We start from the raw sequence: 27,523 nt of genomic DNA, 5'->3' as shown, positions 1-27,523 counted from the left end.
CAAGGTTTCAAACCTGGAAAACAAACTAATACAGTGGGAGAACACTGACAAATTTGAAACTCTGAAAAATTGTTTGCGCAACATCGTAAAAAAGAGTGTTGCACTTCTGAAGAAGGAAAACTCAAACACAATATTATGTTTGCAGAGATTTTTATTTTTTTTACCACTTTGCAAGCCTGCAAAACTCTGTTTTCAGAGTTTCAAAACTTTTTTTCACACATTCGCACACCAGTTTTCAGATCACCATTTACAAGGTTTCAAACCTGGAAAACAAACTAATACAGTGGGAGAACACTGACAAATTTGAAACTCTGAAAAATTGTTTGCGCAACATCGTAATTTTTTTTTGCAGTTCTGAAGAAGGAAATCTCAAAAACTATTTTTCGATCTTGCAAAACTTTTTTTTGTAAGATTTTGAGTTTTCGAACACTTAGTTTCAACCTTTCAGAACTTTATTTTCAGTTTTGAATCATGGCAGGATATTAATCCCATACTTGTTCAACAGTGTGAGGGCTAAGTCTATTTCTTTTTTTATTTACTACTACTGAAGGGCATGACACTCTCAAGGGGTTCGCGCTATTTTTGAATCTGAATACGAAGCAGTCACATGACTGTGTGTGGAAACGAAGCTTTGGACGTCACAGATCACGTGGTTATGGCAAAACGAATCAAGCTCTGATACACTGACTGCTTCAATGTGAGATGTTTATTTTTTTTGATACAAGCTTCGAAGCCTCGGTGCCGAACGTCACATCACTATAAATCACTGTTCACTATCAATTCTTCCTCTCCTGTGTCTCCATACCATAACAATGTGTCCACCAAAGCGTTTTTTTTTTTTTTTTTTTTTTTTTGTAGGCAGCAGCTTGACGATGTGCTGAGCGTCTATTTCACGCTGAGCACTAAGCGCTTTGGACACATGGCCTTAATAATAATTAAATAAGAGAGCTCTGTAATTGCATTCTTACTATTAAGAAATAAATTAGAGAGCTCTCTAAATCAGTTCCTACAAGTAACAACTGAATTGGAGAGCTTGTTAATTTGATTCTTACTTGTAATAATTCCAGTTACGGAGCTCTACAATTAAATTTGTACTAGTAAGATTGCAATGGCAGACCTCTGCAGAGCTCTCTAATTCAATTAAAAGATTTGCAATTACACCCATTTCCCTCCCCAAATCCATCCTGCGGTGCTACACTCCAAAATAAAAGGCCTATTAGAATGAATTGATAGAACTGTCATCGTGTCAGAATGACCACAAGACTTAGATGACAACTTGGATATGTTTTGCTATTGAAAAATAATAATCACTACACTAATTCACATCTTTATACTCTCATTTGGTGTTTATTATGCACTGTAACATGTTTGCAGAAGTTGAGCTACATATGCTAATTATTAGGCTAGTCGTCACTCTGACAAAATGAGCTTTAAAAATTTATTTATTTCTCTTTTTTCCATCATGTTTGTTTTAATTTCGCAAAAACTAGGCCTACATTGGAATCACACATGTGTGTATAAAGGAGAGAGAGAAATAGATAAATAAATATTATTATTTTAAAAATAAATTAATATATTATATTATATTATATTATATTATAAAGTAACCCTCCTCTAAAGGCCAGTGGATTCCAATATGGTAAATGGCACAATTGCAAGTAATTGGTAAACACACAAATCGATTACTATTTCACATGAACTGTAATTAAATGTAACCAGATTTTTCACTTCAACACAATTGTTACAGCAAGAACATCAATAAAGTGTGGTGCACAATCAGTGTATCAAATCAAACAAAAGTAATTGAAAAAGCTTAACACAACAAAGTGGTGTCCCCAAATTCATCTGAAAATGTAAATTTAAATGACTTATGCAGTCTCAAAATTATTCAACCCCTTCATGACAAGCATCTTTAGTACTTAGTAGAACACCCTTTTGCTTTTATGACCTGCTGCAAACACGATGTATAACCAGGCACCAGCTTCTGGCAGCTTTTCTGAGGAATCTGAGCCCATTCCTCATGAGCAATAGCCTCCAGATCAGTAATATTCTTGGGTTTGCGTGCTGCAAACGCCTTCTTCGAATCCCACCAGAAATTTTCTATGGGGTTCAAGTCAGGTGACTGATGGCCACTGTAGAATCTTCCAGGACCACCTATGCAACAAAATATGCTTCCTATGGTGTCTCTAGAAACATTTAGCGCCTTTTATATCTTTTTGTATCCTGTTCCTTGTTTGTGAAGGGCGATGATATCTTCTCTTAACTTTTTGGACCATTCTTTTGACTTAGCCATATTTCTAACATGCAGTCAAATATGACATTCAATAAACCTAGCGAGTTCAGATTGTTATCAGTTATCTACCATATAGATAATCATGGAATTCCCTGATGATGGCCCATTTAAGAGCCATAAATTCGAGCTTGTGGGCAGGGTATTTAGATTACCTTTGAGTCAGCCCTCGGCTCGCATAAGCAATGACCAGAGGTTGCCTGTTCTGTTCTTGGTACAGGGCTGTGCCCAACCCTGTCGTGCTTGCATCCGTATGTAATATATATGACAGCTTAGGATCAGCGAAGCCAAGAACAGGAGCAGACACTAACTTGTTGAGGATCTCTTTGAATGCTGTCTAACACACATGGCTCCAGCGTTCTGCAAAAAGCTCTTTTGTGTTTAAATACTTGTTGTCTTTAGCTGTTACCATTCCCCCTTTCTGCTGAGGAGGATATCCAGCTATGAGGTTAGTCAGGGGCTTGACGACTTTTGAGTAATATTTTTTTGAAGCGTCTATAATATCCTGAGAATCCCAGGAATGATCTAAGTTCCTTTAAATTCTGGGGTCTCGGCCAGGTTGTAATTGCTCAAATTTTCTCAGGATCTGTCCTTACGCCTTCTCTAGAGACAGGTAGCGGACAGATGTCTGAAAAATTCAAAAAAAATTCACTTGTTGGGAGACAACTTCAGTCCGTAATCTCTGAGACGGTTAAGCACATGCATTAGCCTCATGGCATAAGCAAACGCTCCACTCAAGAAACTTTTACTTAACTTTTTACTAATTTAAACCTCAGCATTTTCGTTGGCATCTGACAGCATTTGTTTATTAACTGTTTCGTGACTTCAATCACTTTTGAAATGTCAAAAGGAAGGGGAAAACAGCGCTGTTAGCTGATTGGTGCATATGTTGGAGGCGCCTTCGCCATTGGATGTGCAGTTGCTGCAGCACAGCCAATGAGTGAGCCAGTCTCTCACTGTGCTAGCTGTGGAGCTGCAATGCGCTTTACATTTTAAGCTTCAGTAAATCTGAGGAAATGAGTTTCCCCACTGCGTATAGCTATGCAATACTCGTTCCCTATCTCAGGGAACCGAGGTTACGATAGTAACCGAGTAGTTCTTCTCCGCTTTAGTCTGTGTTGTTGACTGTCAGTCATCAGTGCCTGAACCCTGGGATGTATGGTGGGGGTAGGGGTTAGAGGATGGCTACCCGACCTGAGCCCGACCCGAATATTCGGACAGATATTTAGAAATTATGTTCGGGTTTGGGTCTGGTTCGGTCACGTCAGCGCGATAAGGCATTGAACATTTTAAATTTAAAACAGCTTATTATGTAGGTAGCCAATGTGCCTGATGCTTTCACTTGATGCAAACGTTCGTTTTTGTGATTAAAATAACGTTACATGTAAAATATTACCATAACATCTGTCTTCCTGTGTGTGGAAATTTGTTTATGTAGCCGTGACAACGAAACACGTGCATGCGCGTCTGTGTTAAGTGCGCTTGTTGCTCCGTGCGCGCTGATGCACTCATCCTGTTGACATTTCCGAATGCCTTCCTACAGTTGCTTAATAAAAGCGGGCTTTCCACACAAACAAACGTACATGTGTCATTAGTATGAGAAAAAAATGGGATTTTAACTGTCGGTCTCGGGCCGGGCTCGGACATAAATATCTTTATGCCTGTCGGGCTCGGGCCGGGCTCGGACATAAATATCTTTATGCCTGTCGGGCTCGGGTTGGGTTCGGTTACTGCTCTGTCGGACGCGGGCCGGGCTCGGACAGAAAAATTCGGCCCAATCCGCACTCTAGTAGGGGTGTCAGCTCTGTGAGGTGTTATTTGTAGTGTGGAGGTGCTAGGCAGTGGTGTGAGGGTAGCCGATCTTTCGTCTGCCAGTAAGGGTGTTGCAGGTCTCTGTATGGCAGGAAGGGGACTGAAAGGTGTAGTGAGTTCAGACAACTCTGGCTCCACTTCCTCCTCAGCCACAGTCAAGTCCAGAGGTTCCAGCTCACTCTGCAAAGTGTGTCTGGAACTGCAATTAAATTAATCAATATATGATATCAATATATATGGCACCAATACATCAGTATTGCTGTACATTACACACAAGTAATATTATACTCATGCTCAGTGAAACAATATGTTGTACAAATTGTCTATAAAGCTCAGTGAAACAATATTTTGTACTAATTGTCTATAAAAGAAAATAAGAAACTAAATAGCAAGGTAAAACATAAGGTCAACAACAATGTCATACTAACTTTCTAGGCTGCATGTACGGCAACAGAAATGACATTACTCTGTCGTACTTACATTCCCTGACTGTGCCACCTGCAGAACCACTGGGCAAATTATTTTTTTTTGCTTCTTGTTTCTGACAAAAGCATCTCTCAACAACTTCCATCTTCGCTTGCATTCACTCACTGTAAAATAAATTATAAATATACATATGTGAATTTATCCATATATATGTTATACAGAAAAAAAACGTATGTTATATTTATTTATGTTTTCCACAGATTTCTGGGAACTGGAGAGAGCTTCACCAGTCTGGCCTTCCATTACCGTCTAGGGATAAGCACCGTTGCTGAGTCTGTCCACATGACCTGTAGAGCAATTGAGCAGCAGACATTTTCACCTGGCTATACCCAATGTTTAGATCTGTAGTGGTATTTATGCAAATTAGCACATACATAATTAGATTATGCTCCGTTTGCAAACAATGTTAACAAACAATTTAAAAACTTGTAATACATTTTTTGTTTGTCTTGATGACCCCCATTTTGGCTTAAAATGACTGGACTATACAAACTGTCACGGGCAAGGATGGTGGTGGAATGTGCCTTTGGTATTCTGTCATCCAGGTGGAAGGTACTCCATACAAGGATGAATGTGAAGCCAAAGAATGCAGACTCTATAGTCACTGCAGCCTGCATCCTTCACAACTATCTCACAAACCCATCGGAAAATCAGAGGTGGGTGGATGAGGCAGAAGAAAGAGGGGAATTACTAAAGCCCTACATTTCAGCCCGAGCCCGACGGGCCCCGACTTATTTACGCCCATAGGGCCGGGCTTTGGGCCAATTTTCACGTCATAGTTCACTGGGGTGGAACATAGGGTAGGCTGTGTAATGGAAGAAAAAAACGGGCTCCAGTCGGACTCAGGCTGAGAATCCTGATGAGCTGTCGGACACGGGTCGGGTTAGGGCCTGAGCGTCTCTGGCCAGGGCCGGGCTAGGGCCTAAATTTGAGGCCCGTGCATGGCTTTAAAAAGTACTACCACCTGTTAGGGGTGGGAATCTCTAGGCACCTCACGATTCAATTATGATTCAGAGGGCTGCGATGCTAAAACGATTATCGATGCATCTTTTTTGTGTGTGACTACTTGGTACTTTTAAAGCAAAGTATTTATAATGACCCATAAAGAATTTACTTCCAATATATTTTATTAATAAAATAAATGGAAGTGATTTGGCAAGTCAACTGTAAGGTTACATTTGCCAGCATATGTCCCAAAATTGCAAAAAACCAACAGGAAAATGAATGTGTGCCTGTTCTAGCAGCATACTTGTAGTCAATGAATACAAACTTCAGCTGAATCTCTAACTTTTTGTGACTGCCATTGCACTGATACACACTGTGTGCCTGTGGAGGGCAGTACAGTAAATGTCACGGGGTGACAAAAAAGGCTGACGGAACCTTTTTTTTTGAGGGGGGCGTTTCCCCGTCGGAGCATTTCCGGTGGGACACCGGGCCGGTTCCGGTTTTGACGTTGACTGTCGATCGCGGGGTAATGAAGGAAGAAACGAGTGTCAGCTGTGAGTGATGAGGGAGGCGATCAGCAATTGGGACGTGTGTCTTAACAATGGATATAAAAAGGCATTTTGGTGTGAGGAAAAGGGGAGGCAGAGGACATGTGCATGTCCTAATGCCGGAAGAGCCTGCTAATGCCGGAAGAGCCTGCTAATGCCGGAAGAGCCTGCTAATGCTGGAAGAGCCTGCTAATGCTGTGAGTTATACGTATTCTCCACTCTCTGTCTGAGGCTAGTGAAGAGCCTGCTAATGCTGTGAGTTACACGTATCCTCCACTCGCTGCCTGAGTCCAGTGAAGGGCCGGCTAATGCCGGAAGAGCCTGCTAATGCCGGAAGAGCCTGCTAATGCCGGAAGAGCCTGCTAATGCCGGAAGAGCCTGCTAATGCCGGAAGAGCCTGCTAATGCTGGAAGAGCCTGCTAATGCTGTGAGTTATACGTATTCTCCACTCTCTGTCTGAGGCTAGTGAAGAGCCTGCTAATGCTGTGAGTTACACGTATCCTCCACTCGCTGCCTGAGTCCAGTGAAGGGCCGGCTAATGCCGGAAGAGCCTGCTAATGCCGGAAGAGCCTGCTAATGCCGGAAGAGCCTGCTAATGCCGGAAGAGCCTGCTAATGCTGGAAGAGCCTGCTAATGCTGGAAGAGCCTGCTAATGCTGTGAGTTATACGTATTCTCCACTCTCTGTCTGAGGCTAGTGAAGAGCCTGCTAATGCTGTGAGTTACACGTATCCTCCACTCGCTGCCTGAGTCCAGTGGAGAGCCGGCTAATGCCGGAAGAGCCTGCTAATGCCGGAAGAGCCTGCTAATGCCGGAAGAGCCTGCTAATGCCGGAAGAGCCTGCTAATGCTGGAAGAGCCTGCTAATGTTGTAAGAGCCTGCTAATGCTGTAAGAGCCTGCTAATGCTGTGAGTCATACGTATTCTCCACTCTCTGTCTGAGGCTAGTGAAGAGCCTGCTAATGCTGTGAGTTACACGTATCCTCATGTCCTTTCCATTCTTTGTCTGAGTCCAGTGAAGAACCTGCTCCCGAAGGAAAGATGAATGCTGAAGAGAAACTGTTTTATTTATTTAATAAAAGAACATTTATTTTTAATTCTGTGTCTGTCTCCTTTGTGTCCACGGTCAGCTCCTCAGGGGTGGCACGCAAGCGGAGGGGTGGGCGGCCCGCTGGCGCTCCACCCCGACCTGTGACATAAACCTACGTATAACGTACATATAACATATCTGCAGTGTTGTGTGTAACGCGTTACAAAGTTTCCCAGTGACAGATTTGACAGCCACACTGTCTTCTCAGCTGCGCGCTTGCAATAGTCACAAGCTCCACATGGTACGTGACAGAGGCTGGTAGCAGAGCAATCAATTCCGTGAATTACACTGCGCAAACCAAAAGTAATACTACCCACCGGATGAAGAAGGGTTGGCATTTAAAACACCAAATATTAAGGATTGGCATATCAAGCAAAATATTTTTCGATGACTGTTCGAAAATCATACCTCTGCCCCCACATGCTCACCAGTAAGACGGCGTTCGCTCAAATCCCGCTCCGACATTACGTTTATCTGTACTGTAGGCTAATAGGCCTATACGTGTTAGCCTAGTCATTAACCCCCTGAGGTCGGCGGTATCGCCGGCGATACCAGCTCGCTTTTTTTTTATCAGTGTAAAAGAAACTCATAAAAACTCTGTTGACTTTGATTTTCCATAGGAGTTTCATACATCAATCGATTCTGTTAAATGTGTATTATTTTTGTGTATACTCACAATAAAAACAAAGTGTTGTGTTTTTCGCCAAATAAAGAAAAATAAACACGAAGCTAGTTCTGCCTTCTCTCTGTCAGTTAAGTCCATTCTGAAACGCGTCCGAAAATGAACAATAACTCAGCGAATACTCAGTCAAACAGACATACAGACACACAGGCATGAAGCTTGAATTCTCTTCTTTTAAATGAAGTAATTTATATAAAAAACAAATATTCTCAACTTGTGAAATCTGTATTAAAAGAGAGCGATTCCAGTCGAGCTCATTACAGCTAATTCAAATGTAATGTGACCCCGCCCAAGGAGAGCGCGCGCTATTCAAACGCAAATGACTGAGGCAATCCACGGCGCAATCCTGTGAACGCCCCCATATCAGCTCGAGAAAACATAAGTTTATTCAGATCATTACTTGTTTACACCGTCTCGCAGCGCTGTGAGGAATAATAATAATGGAAAATGTCCCTCAGAAGTGTGGGTATATCGAGGAGCGAGCTGAGGAATACAGTAGTAAGTTTTTTTCCCTTCTCACGTGAATCGGGTTTCTGTTTATGAATGAATGAACGGCAGAGATGCGCGCTGTTTACCACAGCTTGCAAAAGACAGTTTAAATTTAAATCGCGTGTGTGAATGAATGATGATGTTTTAGCAAACTGTATTGCTATACTGAGATGAGTAAAAATCGACTGAAATATGTTGAAATAAAATGTAGGCTATTTGTATAAGCAACGTATTAAACTGCAAATTAACATTTATATGCCCTAATATTTCATAAAAACAACGTTACTGTAACGTACTGTACAACGTTGTTGTAATTGTAACCTTTTTAATAAAAAAATATATTTACAAGGTAGATGTAAACAAACTATTAAAAGTTTTTTTCTTTAAATAATTTGTATTGTGTTTTATTAGTAACAAATTTGGGGAGAGGATAAATATTCCAAAACTGAAAATATGAGAATTAACTGCACAATTACTAGACATGTTTACCTTGGATATTATACAATTTGCAAGCACAATTTGTGAAAAAAAAGAAAAAGAAAAATGTATATAAAAATCTTTGTGTATAAATATATACACACACATATATATATATATGTGTGTGTGTATGCATATATATATATGTGTGTGTGTATGTGTGTGTGTGTGTGTGTGTGTGTGTGTGTGTGTGTATATGAAGAGTTCAGATGCAAAAGCCTCTAAATGCCATCTGAAATTTTCTTCTAGAATCATCATTTTTATGAAGCTTGTATTTTGTAATGGTTCACGATTAATACTGTTCCCAATTATTCTAAAACCCTCCTCAGAGTTTATAGAAATAATCTCGCAGTAACTAAGGAGCTTATCCCCTAGTCGTGCCCTTAATGAGTTAGACGAACAGTCTATACAAGCTAATATTCTACTATGAAAATAATAGATATATCACAAGTATTATAAGTCTGTCTTTTGAGGTACTCCTTAAACCTTTTTTGCAATATAACAACACTCTGTTACATGCTGCCTCTTTGGCTAGGCTATATGATCAAATCAGCACACATGGTAATAATACTTTCAACAGAAAGAATGCTCACCCCACGTGCGCGTCTCCTTCACAAAAGATTTCCTGTTCCAGGCAGAAGAAGACGGTACTCAAGAAATCCAAGATTCAGTCAGATGATTATAAAAAATGTTTAACAAACTTTATTAAAATAATCAAATGATAAGAATACTTGTTACAGATTATCAATGAGTACTAACTAACAGATGTAAAAAATAGCTAAAGATAGCATGCTTCTTGCGCCTAGTAAAGCTGGCGTACTAGGTTGTTGGTTGCAAGGAAGAGCAATAAATCTTCCTTTGTTTGCGTCTTATATAGCCTTGAGTTCATTTGAACTCAGGTTCTGCCTTAAAAATAGTTTTCTAAACACCATGCAGCATAGCTCTAAAAAGCAATTCTAATGGCATAACATTCAGCAGTCACTGATGCTGATCTTCCGCACAAGCTCAAGCATTTCAGCTTCCGTCATCTCATGCAGGGCTGGTGGTTTCCTGTTCTGCTGCGTTGCCCCAGAAACAATGTTTGCAAAGGAAATGTCATCTTCACACACTCTATGTACAGCATTCTTCACAATTTAAGTTAGCTATAGGTGACACACCTGAATGAATGGCTCATTAAGTATGCAGGGGCATTGTCTCATCAGGTGTGAACTACTAAATGTGCATGATCGTTTACGCCCCATCCGCATATTGGCTTTCCAAACTAAAAGTGTTTCACAAAACTTAAATCAATGTATCGTTTTATGTGAATGATTAGACAGGATGATTTTCACATCATTTTGAAGAAAAAACCCTAGGCAATGACATCCATTAGTCAAAAGTCTTATTGACACATATTTAGTATGTGTTTTGTGGCCTTATTTCAGAAACTTTCATTTTTAGTTTTTTCAATAACCATGCATAAACATTATTCTCTCAAAAATGAAAACATGTACATACATGTGGCTCACATATAATGGTAGTCCTGTTTGTGCTAAATAGAGTGTAATTTTTTTTTGCCATTGATATGTTTATAAGCAACTGAAAAAAAGCACAAATGTCAGGGCATGTCAGAACATCTCAAGGACCCCAAAAACACCCCAGACCCCAGAGGGTTAAAGAAAACGATTTAGTTAAATCTTTAGTTTAGTTTAAATAAAATATTTTTTTAATTACATCTATGTTGATTATATGAAAAGTGAAAAGCATGAGTAAGATTATAAGATCTTCGAATCTCGCAATCGGGAGATAAATGGAGTGGGCAGACATGATTTTGACCACTCCATTAAGTTTGTTTTTGTAGAAAGCCTTTCTTTAAAGTGAATTTCCTTTTGTATTAATTGTATCTTAATTTTAATCAATGTTTCATCAACCAATTGCCTGGATTTAATAAATAAGAAGTAAATAGCAGGCAATATAATCAGGACTTCTCAGGAGCTCTGCGCCGGTGCGTTCCGTCAATATTATGTTATTAGAAAAACTTTTTTTTTTTTTTTATCTATTTTTGACATTTGTGAATTGATTCACAATCGTCGTGTTTCTTGGAGTTAGTGGAGTTGTTCAGCAAGTATGACAGTGTTATTAATTTACACCTTGATGCCGTAAAAGAGAAGCAGGGAATCCAAAAAAGACCTCTTGTCTTGTCTTGGCTCCTCTCGAACAGAACCCAGAATGACTTAATCAAAGCTTAGGCCATATCAGTAAAACGTGTCATCAGAGAAGAAATTCAAGAGAGCAAAATTTTTTCGATATCCTGGATGAAACGCCAGATGTGTCCCACACTGAACAGGTTTCTTTTGTTGTGAGATATGTACACAACATGAAAATGAAGGAGCGATTCATTCAGGTGAGCAATGTGCATTCAACAAGCGGATATGCTCTTGAAAATCTTGTGATGGCTCTACTGGAAGAAAATGACCTGAAAATAGAAAACATTCCGGGTCAAGGTTATGATGGGGCTGCGAACATGAGTGGGCACTATAAGGGACTGCAGTCCAGAATCCTAAAGCAAAATCCAAAGGTTTTTTATGTGCACTGCCTTAATCTGGTATTGGTGTAGAAAGTGCGAAGTCAAACATCTGTTTTGTCAACTTTTTTAATCTAGCTGAAAAACTTTACACTTTTATGGCCAACTCATCAAAACAGCACTCTGCATTTATTGAAATGCAGAAGAGGAAGCACCCCGATCAGCGTCCACTGGAGCTGAAGAAACTGTCAGATACTCGGTGGGCCTGTAGTGAGAGTGCACTTAAGAAGCAGCTGGTCTCTCCACGGCTGGTCCTTCCCTGGCTAGTTCAGTATTATAACATATTTATAATGCAAAAACTAACACTTCAAATCACTATTTCTAACAAAAAAATAATAATCTAATAATTAAGTAAACGTGTCCAAAACAACTGTGGGAATTCTCAAGCCTCTCCACATCTAGTGGTTACACCATGGTTCTAATAAAAGATATTTTAAAAGCCTAGTCTCTATTTTAACCTGAAATACTATTGAAAAATAATTGCTGGAATGTAATTTTTGATGGCGTTAACATTTTGATGGCGATTTGTAATCCAGCAAGTTCAAAACGACAATTATCATTGACAATTGGTGTGTTGATTGACAACCCACACATACACCTCAAAACATTAGATTCTTCAGCGCTGAGGAGCAATGCTGATGCACAACCCACATAAAGAAGATAACTCTGCAAATAACTGCAATTTCAGGGTTCAGACAGAGATGGAGACAAAGAGGTAAAACTTTCAGACTGTAGCTTTAATTGGCAATTAATTATTCTTTACAGTGTAGTTCTTGTCCTTAAAAATAATTATACATCAGCAAATATGTGCAAACCAAATAAAATGACAATATTTAGTTTAAAAACACTTAACACAAATGTATTGTACACAAATATAGCATACAAGTGAAACTCGAAAAATTAGAATATGGTGCAAATGTTTATTTATTTCAGTAATTCAACTTAAAAGGTGAAACTAATATATTATATAGACTCGTTACATGCAAAGTGAGATATTTCAAGCCTTTATTTGTTATAATTTTGATGATTATGGCTTACAGCTTATGAAAACCCCAAATTCAAAATTTGAATATTTTCAAAAAACAAACAAAAAGGTTTTCATAGCTGTAAGCCATAATCATCTAAATTATAACAAATAAAGGCTTGAAATATCTCACTATATGTCTCTATCAACCTTTGTAATTCTCTTGTCACCCCCTGATACATGTCTTTCTGCACCTCTATCCACCTTGGGTGTACATAGGACCCTGACATAAAAACATACAGTTTCTGTAACAGAGAAAAGAAACAGCTGGCTTCAGGAAGGCATTTCACACTGTCAACCAATACCAAATTTAAGCAGTGTGCATTACAGTGTATATAGAAGGCTACTGGGGCCTCTGATTTAATGCGTGCCTGCACACCTGTGTTTTTACCGCTCATGACAGAGGCCCCATCATATGCTTGCCCAACTAAATTGTTTCTGTAGTTAAGGCCATACTTCTGCATTATCCGTTTGATTTTCTGAGAAAGTGCTGCAGTGTCCAGGCGTTCCGCAGCTGCAAATGAAAGAAAACTTTATAATATAGAGCCATTATAATAATATCTTATTACAAAGGACATCTGTTCCTTCTTACTGATGTCTTTGGTCTCATCAACCATAATGCTGAAGGCCTCACTTTGAGTAACTTCGCTAATTATTGAGGTTCGCACCATTTCAGCCAGGCAATCAATCATTTCATTTTGTGTTCTGTGGCCAAGGTATGTTGCATTTCTTTGACTAATCATTTGCTTATGTGGCGAGATGGTAAGGGCAAGGAGAGAACTAATAGCTAAGATAAGCAGCCAGGAAGTTCACATTAATGAAACTCTAATAAGATTTTCAATGTAGCCAACTACGCCACCTTTCACCCAAGGATATGTAAAACTCAGACAACACAGGTTCGTTCTTCCCAAAGAGGACTGAGACTGTTCTGACAATTAAAAGCAATTTATTACATACAATCTTTTCCCATTGAGAAACACATTCACTAATAAATACCTTCCAGACATTTACCTCTTAATTACCCACAGATGTTAATACAAAAAGGTATTTTAAATAAACAAAAAAAAAAAAAAAAAAAAAAAATAGATAAACGAGGCATGTCAAACACTCCGGAGACGACCCTATAGGATGTACCACACGCCAGCCAGAAAAGAAATACCAGGGTCTCTATTGTGGAACCCCATCCGTGTTGCCGGTCACTTCTCAACAGGTCCAGCAGCACTCTCAGGGCCTCCCTGCTCAGCCGAAAATCAGGTCGTGTGTCCATGTCATTAAAAAACCTGTCCAGCACTGGGACATTCAGGTTTATCCTGCAGTACAGGGGTCTGGTCTGAATTAGGGAAACAAACAAAAGAGAAATTGTTTAGAGTTGTGACAAAGTAATTGTTGGAAGATATAGTGATACTTAAACTACTTTTAGTAAGTATTAATGGCACATTGGGGAAATGTAAGTAGTTATATTTAAAACCTTACTTATGTACAAGTGTTATCTTGCATACTTGTATTTAATTTACTTAAGATATCAAGAGTAAAAGCACAGTTATGTATTCTGTACGGTGACCGGGAGGGGACATGTTCGGTTCACTTATTTTTCTCGTGGCCACAACATATAAACTCGTGGGAACATGATATTAAGTCGTGGGAACGTCATAATATCTCGTGGGAACGTCATATGAAGTCGTGGCCACGAGATCATTTTGTTGAGGTAACGGCATCATGTCGTGGCCACGCGATGCAAAGTCGTAGCCTCGAGATCATATGGTGAGGGAACGATATATTTTTCTCGTGGCCACGACTTCATATTTTGAGAGAACGACATCTATTTGTCGTGGCCACGAGTTATGTTGAGGGAGCCACAGCGGCCAATACTGTAACCGTACCGCATAGACTGGGCTACAGCAGAGATGGAGATGACAGAAGAAATAACATTTTACTTTAAATTAGGAATGTCATATAAATATATAGTGCAATCTTTGGCATTAAGACATGGGTACGTTATAAGTGAAAGACACATGAAGTGCATTCTTAAGTTGAATGGGCTTTTTTGTCGCACTTTTGCACTGGCATGAAGTTGGTTTGACGTTGGACGTTCGATATTCGCATATTTAGGGACCGTCTAAAAATTACATGCGACATTGGCATAAACGTTTCCAACTTCAATAGCATTTGAAGACAATGACTTACAGTCATAAAACCAACTGTACATTGTTCACCCAGGTCTCATGTATGATGCACACATTTTAGATTTTTGATATTTATGACAATAAACTGCTAAATCATATGCAAATATTGCTATGTATTGCATTTTGATTATTTCGAGAACCGTTCATCCAATCGACTTCACAAGGGAGTGCAGTGTCGCATTTGGTGCAATATAGATAGACACGCGAGACGCGACACATTCAGAATGAATAAACTTTTAGTAAACTACAGGCGCACCTCACGCGGGCAGGGCTTATTAGTGTTGTCAAAAAATATCGATATTTCGATAAATATCGATACTGAAATATCTGAACGGTACCAATACTAATTTCCCGAAGTATCGATACTAGCCGAGCTGTCACTTTCACTTCTCTCCAACGGCGCGTTGACAAACACCACACGCGCACCCGTCTCATTCGCTCTGGTTAAATAGCAAAAGAGAAGTGAATGGGGCAGATCACATCTGACGCGTTTTTTGCAGTGATAGGCGCCTATTTTCAATTGGTTTCCAGCGAGTGTTCTGCGCGCTGTTTATGCGCCTCGCGGGCCTTCCGTTTTAGTGATGAAAGCTAGTTGCTTGAATGCCCGGAGAGTGCGATGATGGAGGATAAACTCGCGGGGTACCAGGAGCTTAACGACTTCACGAACCGTAACTACCACAATGTTAACAGAAAGTAAATAAAGTTAATAAAAGGCTGATTTGATGTTTACTTGACTGACAGGACAGCTGTTTCAGTGGTTGCCTAGCAACATAAAAAACGCAGCGCACTGCTCGTTCTGTGTGATTGGGGCAGTGCTGTGTGCCTCGCGTTCTCAAAACTAAAAAACGCGTTAGGTGTGATCGAGGCCTAATATAGCAAAGCACCTGAAAGACCAACACCCAAATCTATATAAATAATTTCGAGAGGTTGGTAATTCTTCTCATTTTAACATTTCTGAAACATTAACCAAGATGGCCTAGTATTGTTGTTGATATGAGTGTGTGTTGTCTCGTTTTTTCACCGTAATTTAAAGTTAATATAATCTGACTGAGGAATCTTAGACAAGTAAATATTTTAACTGTGGTCAAGTGTAAATTAACTTGTGCTTATTTAACTTTATTCAAAAAATTATTATTTAATTCAGCAATTTGCCTTCATTAGTGATTAAAATCAATTTGATTACACAGATACTAATTAAACTAAACTGAGCTAGACAATGACATCTCTGAATTCAATAATGAAATGCCTTTAACTAAAAATTGAATGTTTAATCTTATTATTATACATTACTGACACTCTATCCTCCAATTTGATACTGTTAAGTGCTTTGACACAATCTGTATTGTTAAAAGCACTATATAAATAAAGGTGACTTGACTTGACTTCATGTCGATCCAGTGAGCATTGTTTTCGCGTGTGATGCACACACGTTTGCGTTTAAATCTGTTCATCAAATAACGTTAATGTATTAACCAGCATTTATGCTTTTGAACAAGTGCACTACCTCAGGACATTTTTTTTAAATGTAAAACATACCTCATTCTCATGTTCTAGACTTGTTATATTTAGCTTTAAGTAAAAAAAATACCCCCTTAATATTGTGGCAGTTTTTTTCCCCGTGGTATCGAATATCGATATTTTTTAAGGTATTGTATCGAAGTTAGAAATTCTAGTATCGTGACAACACTAGGGCTTATATGCTCCGAGAACGGACACTGCATTAGTGATATAAAACGCACACACACAGGTCTGCAATACTTTTAAGGTAGTCTAATATTTTTTCTGACTAATACAAATTACTGATGCAGTAAAGGGTAGATTTAAATAAAGAAAAACGAAATTTAAATAAAGAAAAACAAGATTAATTTAGATTGATAATAATGGCTAAAAAGGCTAATACCTTTTGTTTCTATTATTCTATTTTCCACAATGTCAAAGCAACGCAGCTTAACCCAAAACACAAGCTCAGGCATGCACTTCGGTCCATACAAACTCCGCTGTTCTGCGCTCTAGTCAGAGAACACTCCCGTTGCTGGAACACTAAGGCGTCAGTTCTATTTCTAGCATGCACGTGTTTTCCGCGAGGCTCGAGCCGCGCCTGAGACTCGTATTTCAGCAGGCAGTGTGCAAACTGAGACGCTCACGCCACGCAGCCAGTGTGTCGCCAGCCTTATTCAAGCACGAATGAGAACCGTTTTGCGGGGGATACCAGGTGTGCAAAAAAAAAAAAAAACGAAACAAAAAACAAACGAATATTCGAATGTCAAATTTTCAAATCGAATACCAATCCACCGAACGAATATTCGGGTCCAGCCCTAATTGTAACGCTTGCCGTAAAGCAAGTCTAATTTGTAGTTTCTTATGTCTCATTCGAACTACAGATCAAAGCGAATGCAGAAGTGCCATTACAAGTTGATGAACCACTGACAAGCTTTCTGATTTTGAGGCAAAACAAGATCTGCAGCTGAAGGTTGGAGCCATTCCCATGGAACAATTTCCATGTACCCCCTCAAAGGCTGTCAGCTTTGGAGAGATCAGATCAGGCATAATTGCTGTTTTATGGTTAACTACCAGGGACCAATGTTTCTTGAGCAGTGAATGTATACAAGTATATATCATATGCATAATATAATAAATATTAGATATTTAGACTGACAGTGTGATTGTTTTTTACAATAGTAGGCTAGTGATTTAGTGTTATAACTTTTGACAGCAGTTTCTTAGAATACTTTTTTGTTACTTGTTCAGTTAGTTGCAATGTAGACTTTCAATATTTAACATCATTAAATATCTTTCTGTCAGTAAAGTTAGTCAAAGAACAAAGGGAACAGAGATTACTGCTCTGGACTAAATACATTTTGTAGCTTTAATAAGAATTAGACTATATTTAATTTATAATTTATGCAGTGCAGACTGTTTGATAACTTTGTTCAATTTCTGTATGTCCTACCTGTTAGACAGTAAGGGCACAGGTAAATATGACATTTATTTTATATTATTGTACTTGTAACGGGGCGAACAAGACTAGAGACGTGCAGATCCAAATGCAAGGCTTTATTCCAAAACATGGTCAATAAACAGCAAACAGGTATGGCAGAGGCATGACACAGTATAAACCTTAGGGCAAGCGTGGGTAGACGATCGGCAACCAATATCCAACAAGGGCAAGGCAAGGAGAGGCAATCCAGGTAAACAGCAATGATCCAAACGAGGTGCAAACAGAGTCCAAAGGGCTAGGCTAAAGGTTAATCCAGGAAACAAAGGCAAGAATCAGAACACAGGAAAACACAAAGGACAAGACAAGACTAAGAGCACTGGATGGGCTCAGTAGATTAGCTAACACTAGGGGAGTGCTAAATGCAATACAATACTCAGACCCCAAGGAGAGAAAGTCCAAGGCTTATAAAGAGTGTGAGATAGTGTGTGATAGTTCTCAGGTGTGAGCGTGATTAGTGGAATGCGAGGAATTAGTCAATGATTCGTCAATGCAATGAATGATGGGGATTGTAGTGAAGTGCAAGAGTCGATGCTGTGAGTGGGCGACCTCTGGTGGTGACCAACTGGAAGTGCAGTGACCAGATTCGTGACAGTACTATTGAGACAATAACACGTTTGCAGTAATACAAAGATGTCACTATTTAATTTTGTAAAAAATATTACTTTCATTTGAAAGCACTGTGCATTTAGTTGTTGAGAAATACACATTTCGGCATTATCACTAATCTGTGTGTGCATTTTACTTGAGAACCAAGCAAGTTGACTCATGAAACCATTTGTTTATTATATCGCAATCGCATATCACAATCGCAATATTGACCTCAATAATCGCAATATGACATTTTCCCCAAATCATGCAGCCCTACTAAAATCCCCCCCAAAAAATATTTTGATTTCATGGGCACTTTAAGTCCCTTTAAGTCCTAAGTAATACCCCTTTAAGGTGGTAAGTGAAAACTTTAAAAAATCTTTTCTTTTAACTTTTTGTCAGTTGAGTCTTGATTTTATTCCATTTTACAATGGAATTTGGGGTTGTAAAAACTTAGCAGAAATGAGGCTCTTCAGGACCAGGAATGAGGAAGCTGCTTTCCAGACACGCCTGTTTTGCACACGTCACTCAAACACAGAACCAGGAAACAGGAATCGCATGGAATCAAGAGTGCAGTGGACTGTTGCAGCGAGATGAAGGACGGCTTCCGGGTTGAGTGGCAGCAGCAGAAGAAACGCGCAACAACTGGGGAAGTGATTCAAAAAGTCTCGTGTTAAGCCCCCATTTTCTGGGCTCAGAAACGTGTGGGACTTGGCGGTTGGCATAAACTGGTTTGTGACGACTAGAATGGCGAATCAGGAAGTAGAGGAAGATGGGGAAATGGAGTATGGCAATTGGACACCAATCGCTAACAGGAGAAGACAAGGAACGGAAGTAAACAGGAGAGGAGATGTAGGGTGGATTTCGAGTCAAGGAAATAAACGTAGTTTGGAAGAGAACAGTTCAGATGAAGGAAGTGGGTTTGTGCGGAAAAGGGCTGTGAGAGAGGATTTTAAAATAATCCTCAAATTTAGAAAGGAAGACGAACATGTTGGTTTAAGCATGATAGCGGTGTCTAGGGAATTAAAAAAGAAGCTAGGAGATGTGGAAATGGCAACGATTTTGAGAGATGGAAGCTTGTTGATAACAAGCAAAACGGAGGAACAGAAAAATAAAGCCTTGCAAATTGAAAGTGTTTGCAAGAAAATTATTAGTGAGAGAAAGGTTTTGGGTGAGAATAGAGTATCAAGGGGAGTGATAACAGGGATTCCTGTAGAGGAAGACTTGGAGAAACTCAAGTGCAGTATTAGTAGAGGCAAGGTGAGTAGAATAAAGAGACTGTTGAGAACAGTAAATGGTGAAAGGGTTGATAGCTTATCTGTTCTTCTGGAGTTTCAGGAGTCCTTACTTTCAGAAAGGGTGAGAGTAGGATGCATGAGCTTTCCAGTTAGGCCCTATATTCCTCCACCGCTACGCTGTTACAAATGCCAGAGGTATGGGCATATAGCAGCAGTTTGCAAAGGGAAACAGAGGTGTCCAAAATGCGGAGGTGAGCATAGAGTGGAAGAATGTAAGGAAAATGTGCAGGATAAATGTTGTAATTGTGGTGGCCGACACAGGGTAACATATGGAGGATGTGAAGTCAGGAAGATGGCTGTAGAAATACAGCAGGTTAAAACAGTTATCAACATAAGTTATGCAGAGGCAGTGAAGAAAGTACAAGGACAATGGGGAAGGGTTGATGCTGACAATGTTATCCAGGAGTCGAGAATAGATGCAAGTCAAACAGAGAAAACAAATACAGAACTGACAGTAGATAAGATTATTTTGTTTGTGGCCTATGTGATCAATTGTACTGATCAAGTTAAACACAAAACAGAAAAAATTTTGGGGAAAGGAAAAGAGTTGGAATATTTAATAATTGAAGTATGGACTAGAGAAGGAAATATCAAAGTTGTTAACTTTTATAATCCATGTAATAAGTTGTCCTTAGAGTTGCTGGATGAAATGATGATACAGTTAGTAGGGAAGGTGATCTGCTGTGGGGATTTTAATGCCCATAGCACATTATGGGGTAACTGTAATGATACCAATGGAATGGTGATTGAGGAGGTAATGGAGATGACAAATTTCGTGTGTTTAAATGATGGAAGTGGTACAAGAATTAATATCAGAACTGGTACAGAATCAGCAATAGATCTTAGATTAGTGTCAGATTCATTAGCAGGTATTTGCACATGGGAAGTAGTTAGAGGAACAACAGTAGGAAGTGATCATTATCCTATTATAATAGTAGTAGGCTTGAGTCTAGAGGAATATGATACAGTAGGATTGCAGAAATAGTAATTCAATAGTGCTGAATGGGATAAATTTAGGAATATTAGTGATCAAGAAATGGAAAAATTGATAGAAATAAATATGTTGATAATTTAAATGATTCATTTTGTAAAGTTGTACTAGAGGCTGCAGAGAAGTCAATAAAGAAGAGGGCAGGAAAGTGCAAAAGTAAGATTGTACCATGGTGGACAAAGGAATGTAAAAGAGCAATAAAATGTCGAAATAAAGCTTTTAAAGTGTTAAAAAGGAATCACTGTTTTCAGAATCTTATTGAATATAAAAAGTTACAAGCAAATGTAAGGAGAATCATAAAAAGTGCAAAGAAAGAATATTGGAGGAAATTTTGTTGCTCAGTAGGAAGGGAGACAGAAATTGGTAAAGTTTGGGGGATGATAAAAAGAATGAATGGGATAAAAAGAGAATATGGATACCCTGTCTTAAATGATGGAGAAAAAACAGCAGTGAGAGATGAAGAGAAAGCAGAGATGCTGCCTAAAACTTTTCTAACAGTTCACAGTAGAGCCCTGCCCTTTTCTTCATCCTGCTCCCGCCCGCGACCGCCGAATTTCTGACCATTACCGCCCGCTCCTGCAACGTATGTGTTACACTCCCGCCCGCTCCCGCAATATGTATGTCCACTCCCGCCCGCACCCGCAAAACTCTGATAATTTATTCCCGCACAATAATAGAGATGCATTGATTTTGTGTCTTCTCCCGTCCCGCAGGAAAAAAACACGTATTTGTATTGCTATTATTAAAGAGATTCATGGGGTTGTTTGTTTCGTTTCCCTGGCCGGCATGTATTCTGGACAAATACACACAGGACAATGGAGGAAATCGAGTGTATGCTGTTTTTGGATGGTTTTGTTTTCGTTTTTGCTGTTTTTTATTCAGGATACTCTGTCTGGCGCGTGCAATGATGACAGTGAATAGTGATGATTCTCTCTGAACAATCAGCAGTCTGCCGTGTTTTCACGTCACATTTTAGTATCGCCTCAGCTCGCCCAGAACCTCGCCGGAGGTGGTACGAAAAAAAGTACCTGGAAGCAGATACAGTTACAACTTTTACACAGTGGAAAACCAAACAAAGGCGAGTCGAGTCGAGCCGAGGCGAGCTGGTACTGTGTAGTGGAAAAGCGCCATTATTGACATCTCCATCATGTTGCTAGGCTACCTCCCGATCCCGCAGTGTTTTTTTTTAGCCGCCCATTCCTGCCCGCAGCAAAGTTCAAACCGCCCACTCCCGCGAGATTTGCATTGGGTCCCGTGGGACCCGGCGGGACTCAATCCCAATGCAGCCCTCTAGTTCACAGTTCAAATAATATTAGTGAAGGAAGAATGAAGAACTACAATAAGGGAGAATGAAGAATTACAGCAAGAAGAAAATTCGAATGACCTACAAAATAAATCATTTACAATGATAGAACTAAAACGTGCTCTCCAGAAAAATAAGATGTCAGCACCAGGAATTGATCAGATTTGTTATATAATGATAAACCAGCTCAGTAAAAATTCAAAGGATGTATTACTGGAACTATAAAATAAAGTGTGGGAGGATGGGAAACTGCCATAGAGCTGGAAGGAGGCTGTGGTAGTGCCAATACGCAAACCAGGAAAAGACTGTACAAATCCGGGGAACAATCGCTTTGACATCCAACATATGCAAAATAATGGAGAAAATGATAAATGAAAGGTTAATGTACTATATGGAAAAGAAAGGATATACAGTATAGCCAAATATCAAAGTGGCTTTAGGAAAGGAAGAAATACAATGGATCCAGCTGTATGTTTAGAGCATGAAATTAGAAGAGCGCAAGTAAACAGAGAAAGTGTAGAGGCTGTCTTCTTTGACATAGAGAAGGCATACGATATGATGTGGAGAAAAGGATTGTTAATTAGAATGTGTAAATTAGGAATCAAAGGACGAATATATAGATGGATTAAGGACTTTTTACAAGGAAGATTAATACAAGTTAGAATAGGGAAGAGTTATTCAAGAAAATATATTGTTGAGAACGGAACACCTCAAGGGAGTATAATAAGTCCTTTATTTTTCTCCATATTAATAAATGATGTTTTTAGGGAAATAGAGAATGGGATTGGATTTTCACTTTTTGCGGATGACGGGGCGATTTGGAAGAGGGGAAGAAATCTGAAATTTATTGTTAAAAAGCTACAGAAAGCTATTATGAAAATAGAGGAGTGGTCATATAAATGGGGGTTTAAATTATCAGTAGATAAGACAAAGATAATGTTGTTTACAAAGAAAAGAATTGGTACTGAGATAAAACTAAAGTTATATCATCAAGAATTGGAAAGAGTGAAACAATTTAAGTTTTTGGGGTTATGGTTTGATGAAGGAATAACATGGGATGTACATATCCAGAAAGTAATGGACAAATGTAGGAAGCATATACTGTAAAAAATATGGACAAAACGTCTGTGACGTCACCCATAGACTTTCTGAAGAACTGTTTTGAAGCCGTTTATGGGGGGTATGGGCGGCGCCATCTTGGAAAATCTTGGGAAATCCTAACCCCGCCCACCTTGTGTGAGACTGAGCCGGTGTGATGAGTCCGAGAGCCATAGAGAGAATTTCTCACATAATAACACAAAAACAGCTCACGTTAGCCCGGACCAGAGCCATATGGCTCTGGTCCGGGCTAACGTGAGCTGTTTTTGTGTTATTATGTGGTAGCTTTATGTAGAATGCTAAATCCTGCTGCTATAATCTCAAGTTGCGTCAGCAGAGGAGAAAGACCGCGAAATTTAAAAATACTACTGTTATTGTGTCACGAAATGTAGTTTTAAGAGTTTTTCAGTCGAGAATGTAGTTGTTTTAATCTCAAATATGTTGTTTGTTTATACAGATAGCGCCTATTTAAAATTTTGATCTGACGTTTTCGGAGTTGTGAGATCCAAGGGATCACCGGGCGCTCAGCGCTATGTATCCGCCTGGAACAGCCTTACCTCGGCTAGAGCTGCAGACGTTTGCCGCTGGTTGATGTCTCTAGTCTAGTGGAGTGGTTAAACATGGGATATAATTCGTCTTGTGTAGGCTATATCTAACGGACGATCTTTGATCTCATTAATCTATAATTTTTTCCCCTGGCAAATCGTTTTATGGATTCTTATACCTTTTAGGCTACTTATACTTTCATAATGGCTGTCTAAGCTAACTAAAAAACACACTAACAACGAGAAATGTTTAATTTCACAAACTATAGCTTCGGTTAAATACTAGTATATGAAACGTATAAGTTAAAATACATGCTAACTGTTGCAGTGCCACTGCCCACAAACATTGATGCTAAATAGTGCTCACTAGTTACGTGAAATAGTAGTGGATTGTCACTTATCGGAAAAACTGGAGCGAAGTCCTCCTACAGTGTCGTTTAGTGCAGTTTATAGCAGAGCAACCCATTTTATGTACGATATTTCAATACAAATGTTCAGAAAGGACACAGAGGTGGTATGATGTGTTGTGTCAGATCATGGCCGAGACGTCAAATTTCAGGAATTCCACTCGGCGCAGCCTATGCTCAGCTGTCAATCAAATTTAACCACGCCCTTATTTGTCATATATTTTATATCTAAATACGATCTAAACTAACGAGTTAGAAAAAAATTCACCCCCCTCACAGTTGTCAGGCACTCGGAACCTATCGAAAAATACAATAAAAGTCCATGGGACCAACCTGTAAAAACATGAATTTATGCTGTGAAAACGGACATTTTAACATGGGGTCTATGGACATTTGCTCCTAGTGTTGGGTCCGAGTCCACCATTGTCGAGTCCGAGTCGAGTCCAAGTCCTTAACAATCGAGTCCGAGTCCAAGTCCGAGTCCAAAGAGGGCCGAGTCGCACTTGAGTCCGAGTCCTTAACATCCGAGTCCGAGTCGAGTCCGGCCGAGTCCACAAAGATTTAAATTGTTTTTAATTGACCTTTCACAAAGACCCGCCCCTCTTACTGTCGCTACGTCTGACAAGCCATTCCGCTCTCACTCCACATGTTCTCACACAGTGAAATATATATTGCGGAGCAAAGAGGACACTGACAATGCGCCAACAGATAAGACAAGGCTACTTCTGGTATGAAATAAAGTCTCAGCTTTCAAATTTTGTCATTTTTAGGAAATTAAAACAATACATACCGTTTTGTGGTGCTTTAATATAGGCCTCAACTCAAGCAGCACATGAACTGATAATATCTTCTAGTTATAGCACGAATTAAACATGAATGAACATCAGAACTGCAAAAAGAATTCAATACACACCATTTTTCAAGTTCAAGTCCAATGACTTTAATCTACTATCTGGTTTGGTTTGTTTGTCGGACAAAAATGGCAGGTATCTGCATTATGATTGGTCAGATCGCATGTCAATCAAATTCCAGTGAAAGGTCTCAACACTGAGCTCTTAAATTAATATGTTAAACCTTACTAAATGATTTCAATGTATAGTTACAGTCATACGTTTACCTATCGTACATCTTTCAGATTCTGCAAGGTAATGCTCAAGAATATAACACAATGCATTAAGAGCCAGGAGTAAACTTTTGAGCAAGATGACGTTGATTTTTAAATTTTTATTTATTTTGATCATCTTATTGTGTTTTACATGCTAATATCTTATTTAGCCTCTAAATGGCAGGACTAAATTAATTAATGAATTTTTAAATAAAATAAGAGCAATTTACATCAATGATCCAGTTAAAAAATGTACACCCCCTGGCTCCTAATGGTTGCTTCCTTCTTGAGCATCACTAAATGTTTGCAGGGTTTGTAATAGTTGTATATGAGTCCATCAGTTGTCTTCAGTGTGACAAGATGGATCTCACAATCATAGTCACTGCTAGTAAGGAGTCAAATATGCAGAAGATGCTGGAAAAGCAAAGAATGTGCAGGAGCTGGAGATTTTTCCTCATGAACAACCAAAAAAAAAAAAAAAAAAACTTGTGGATCATTCAGGTAATGAAACAATATTAAAATCAAGCATGTAATTTGTCTTTTATTTTGTGTTTGTATTTTTTCTTGTGGACTAGGCTATTAAACATCCATTATGTGAAAAAGATTTTTCAGGGCAGTAATACATAGAAACAATGTTTTTATGATCATCCTCATTAAAAAATAAATAAATATGACATTTTGGAGATTCTGCAAGGTGTATGTAAACTTATGACTAAAGTGTAGGCTAAATCAATGTAACAAAAATCATAACATTATTAGACGCCAAAATGTTGCTTTGGTTATCGCGTTCTCATGTTGCTATGGTTACTGTGTCAATCATCGCAATTTCATGACTCACAGGACTAAAATTCTGCGGATTCTCTCCCACATTTAAATGCAGTTATCACTCTTTTTAATTTACAGTGTGAACGTAACCACTGGTCCTCTACAAGTATGAAAAAAATTTTTTATTTAGATTGTCAATAGCGCTCACTTTAAGCCATCACTTACTTACCGCGTTCTGCACTCTCACTGAAACTCTCGTCATAAACACTGAAGTTGTCCGCACTGCACAGCGAATCTCTTATTTATATCGCGTCAAGACTTTGTTGTTTATGAGGAGATTTGCGAAAGGATAAAACTCGCGCTGATTCTGAACATACGTTTTGAGCGACTTCTCCGCATGGTGACTCAAAACGCCTCTGATTGGCCACTGTGTTCATGCGCTTAATATACATGTCTGTGATTGGCTACAATGCTCAACACTGACACAACACAATGTAAGCAGTTTCGTTTCGTTTCGTTTTTGAATAATATTGTGTCCTCCAGTGCCCGGACTCGACTGTACTCGGCAAATTTTCCGAGTCTAAAATGTCCGAGTCTGTGTCAAGTCCGAGTACAAATTCATCCGAGTGCGTGACAAGTCCGAGTTCATTAAAAATTGGACTCGAGTCCGGACTCGAGTCCGAGTCCGAGTTCGAGTACCCCAACTCTATTTGCTCCCTTTTGGGACCTGCCCCTAGCGGATTTTCAATGTATTGCAGTTTTTCGCACTTCCGGGTAGGCTTCATTTTTCAGATTAGAATGTTGCCCCTTGGTAGGAAGGTGTTAAATGTTATGAGGTGTTTGGTGGGAAGTGAGTGGGGAGCTGACAGAACAGCACTGAAGGCAATTTATTGTGGATTAATTAGATCAGTGCTGGATTATGGTTGTGTGGTGTATGGATCTGCATCAAGCACATCCCTCAAAAAATTAGATAACATTCAGTTTCAGTCTTTGAGATTATGTACAGGGGCATTTAAAACAACTCCAACGGCAGCACTGTAGGTGGAAATGGGACAAATGCCACTTGAGTTGAGAAGAATACAGCTATCTTTGAATTATTGGGTTAATTTGCAGGGCCATAATGAAGATCACCCAGCACAAATCACTTTAAAACATTGTTGGGAAAAGGAGAAGAGGGAGACAAAAAGCTTTGGGTGGACAGTTATACAAAAAGCAACAGAGTTAAAATTAGGAAAGAAGAACAAAGATAGGGGGATTATTTTGAATTCACATACTGTACAGGAATATATTAATAGTTACTACAGGTATATCCAGATTTACACAGATGCATCAAAGAGTTTAGTTAATAGGATAGGAGTAGCTTTTGTTCCAGAGTTTCATATTACAATAGTGAAAAGGATTAGTGATGATGTATCAGTGTACACAGGAGAAATGTTAGCAATTCTGTTAGCAGTACAGTGGATAGAGGAAATAAGACCATTGAGAGTTATTATTTGTTCAGATTCTACTTCATCATTAATCAGTTTACAGAGCAGTCACTCAGACAGCAGAGCAGATATTTTGATAGAAATACAACAAACATTATATAGAATTCAAATGATGGGCATTGCAGTTATATTTTTGTGGGTGCCAGCACATATTGGAATCAAAGGAAATGAAATGGCAGATAAGGCTGCAAAGGAGGCCACAAAAAGAGAATACATCGATGTGGCAGTTAACATCAGTAAGATGGAAATAAAGAGCATTATTAAACAGAGGTTGAAGATAAGGTGACAAAAGCATAAATTATATCTAGACTTAGATTTGGACACACAGGATTAAACAGCACTTTATTTAAAA

General features: G+C 39.1%; 1 long non-coding RNA gene across 1 annotated transcript; it reads right to left on the bottom strand.

Moving 5' to 3' along the window:
* Window positions 1–150: 150 nt before the first annotated feature.
* Window positions 151–9,854, bottom strand: LOC311081712. The gene is made up of 3 exons (XR_014605984.1): window positions 9,410–9,854; window positions 4,583–4,692; window positions 151–4,301 (listed from the first exon to the last, which is right to left on the bottom strand). It is a non-coding gene; the product is annotated as an uncharacterized lncRNA (long non-coding RNA).
* Between the last annotated feature and the right edge of the window lie 17,669 nt (window positions 9,855–27,523).

Source organism: Abramis brama, assembly GCF_963993115.1.
Source record: "Abramis brama genome assembly, chromosome: 4".
NCBI classification, from domain to species: Eukaryota; Metazoa; Chordata; class Actinopteri; order Cypriniformes; family Leuciscidae; genus Abramis; species Abramis brama.
This window is presented reverse-complemented; position numbering and strand designations above follow the sequence as displayed.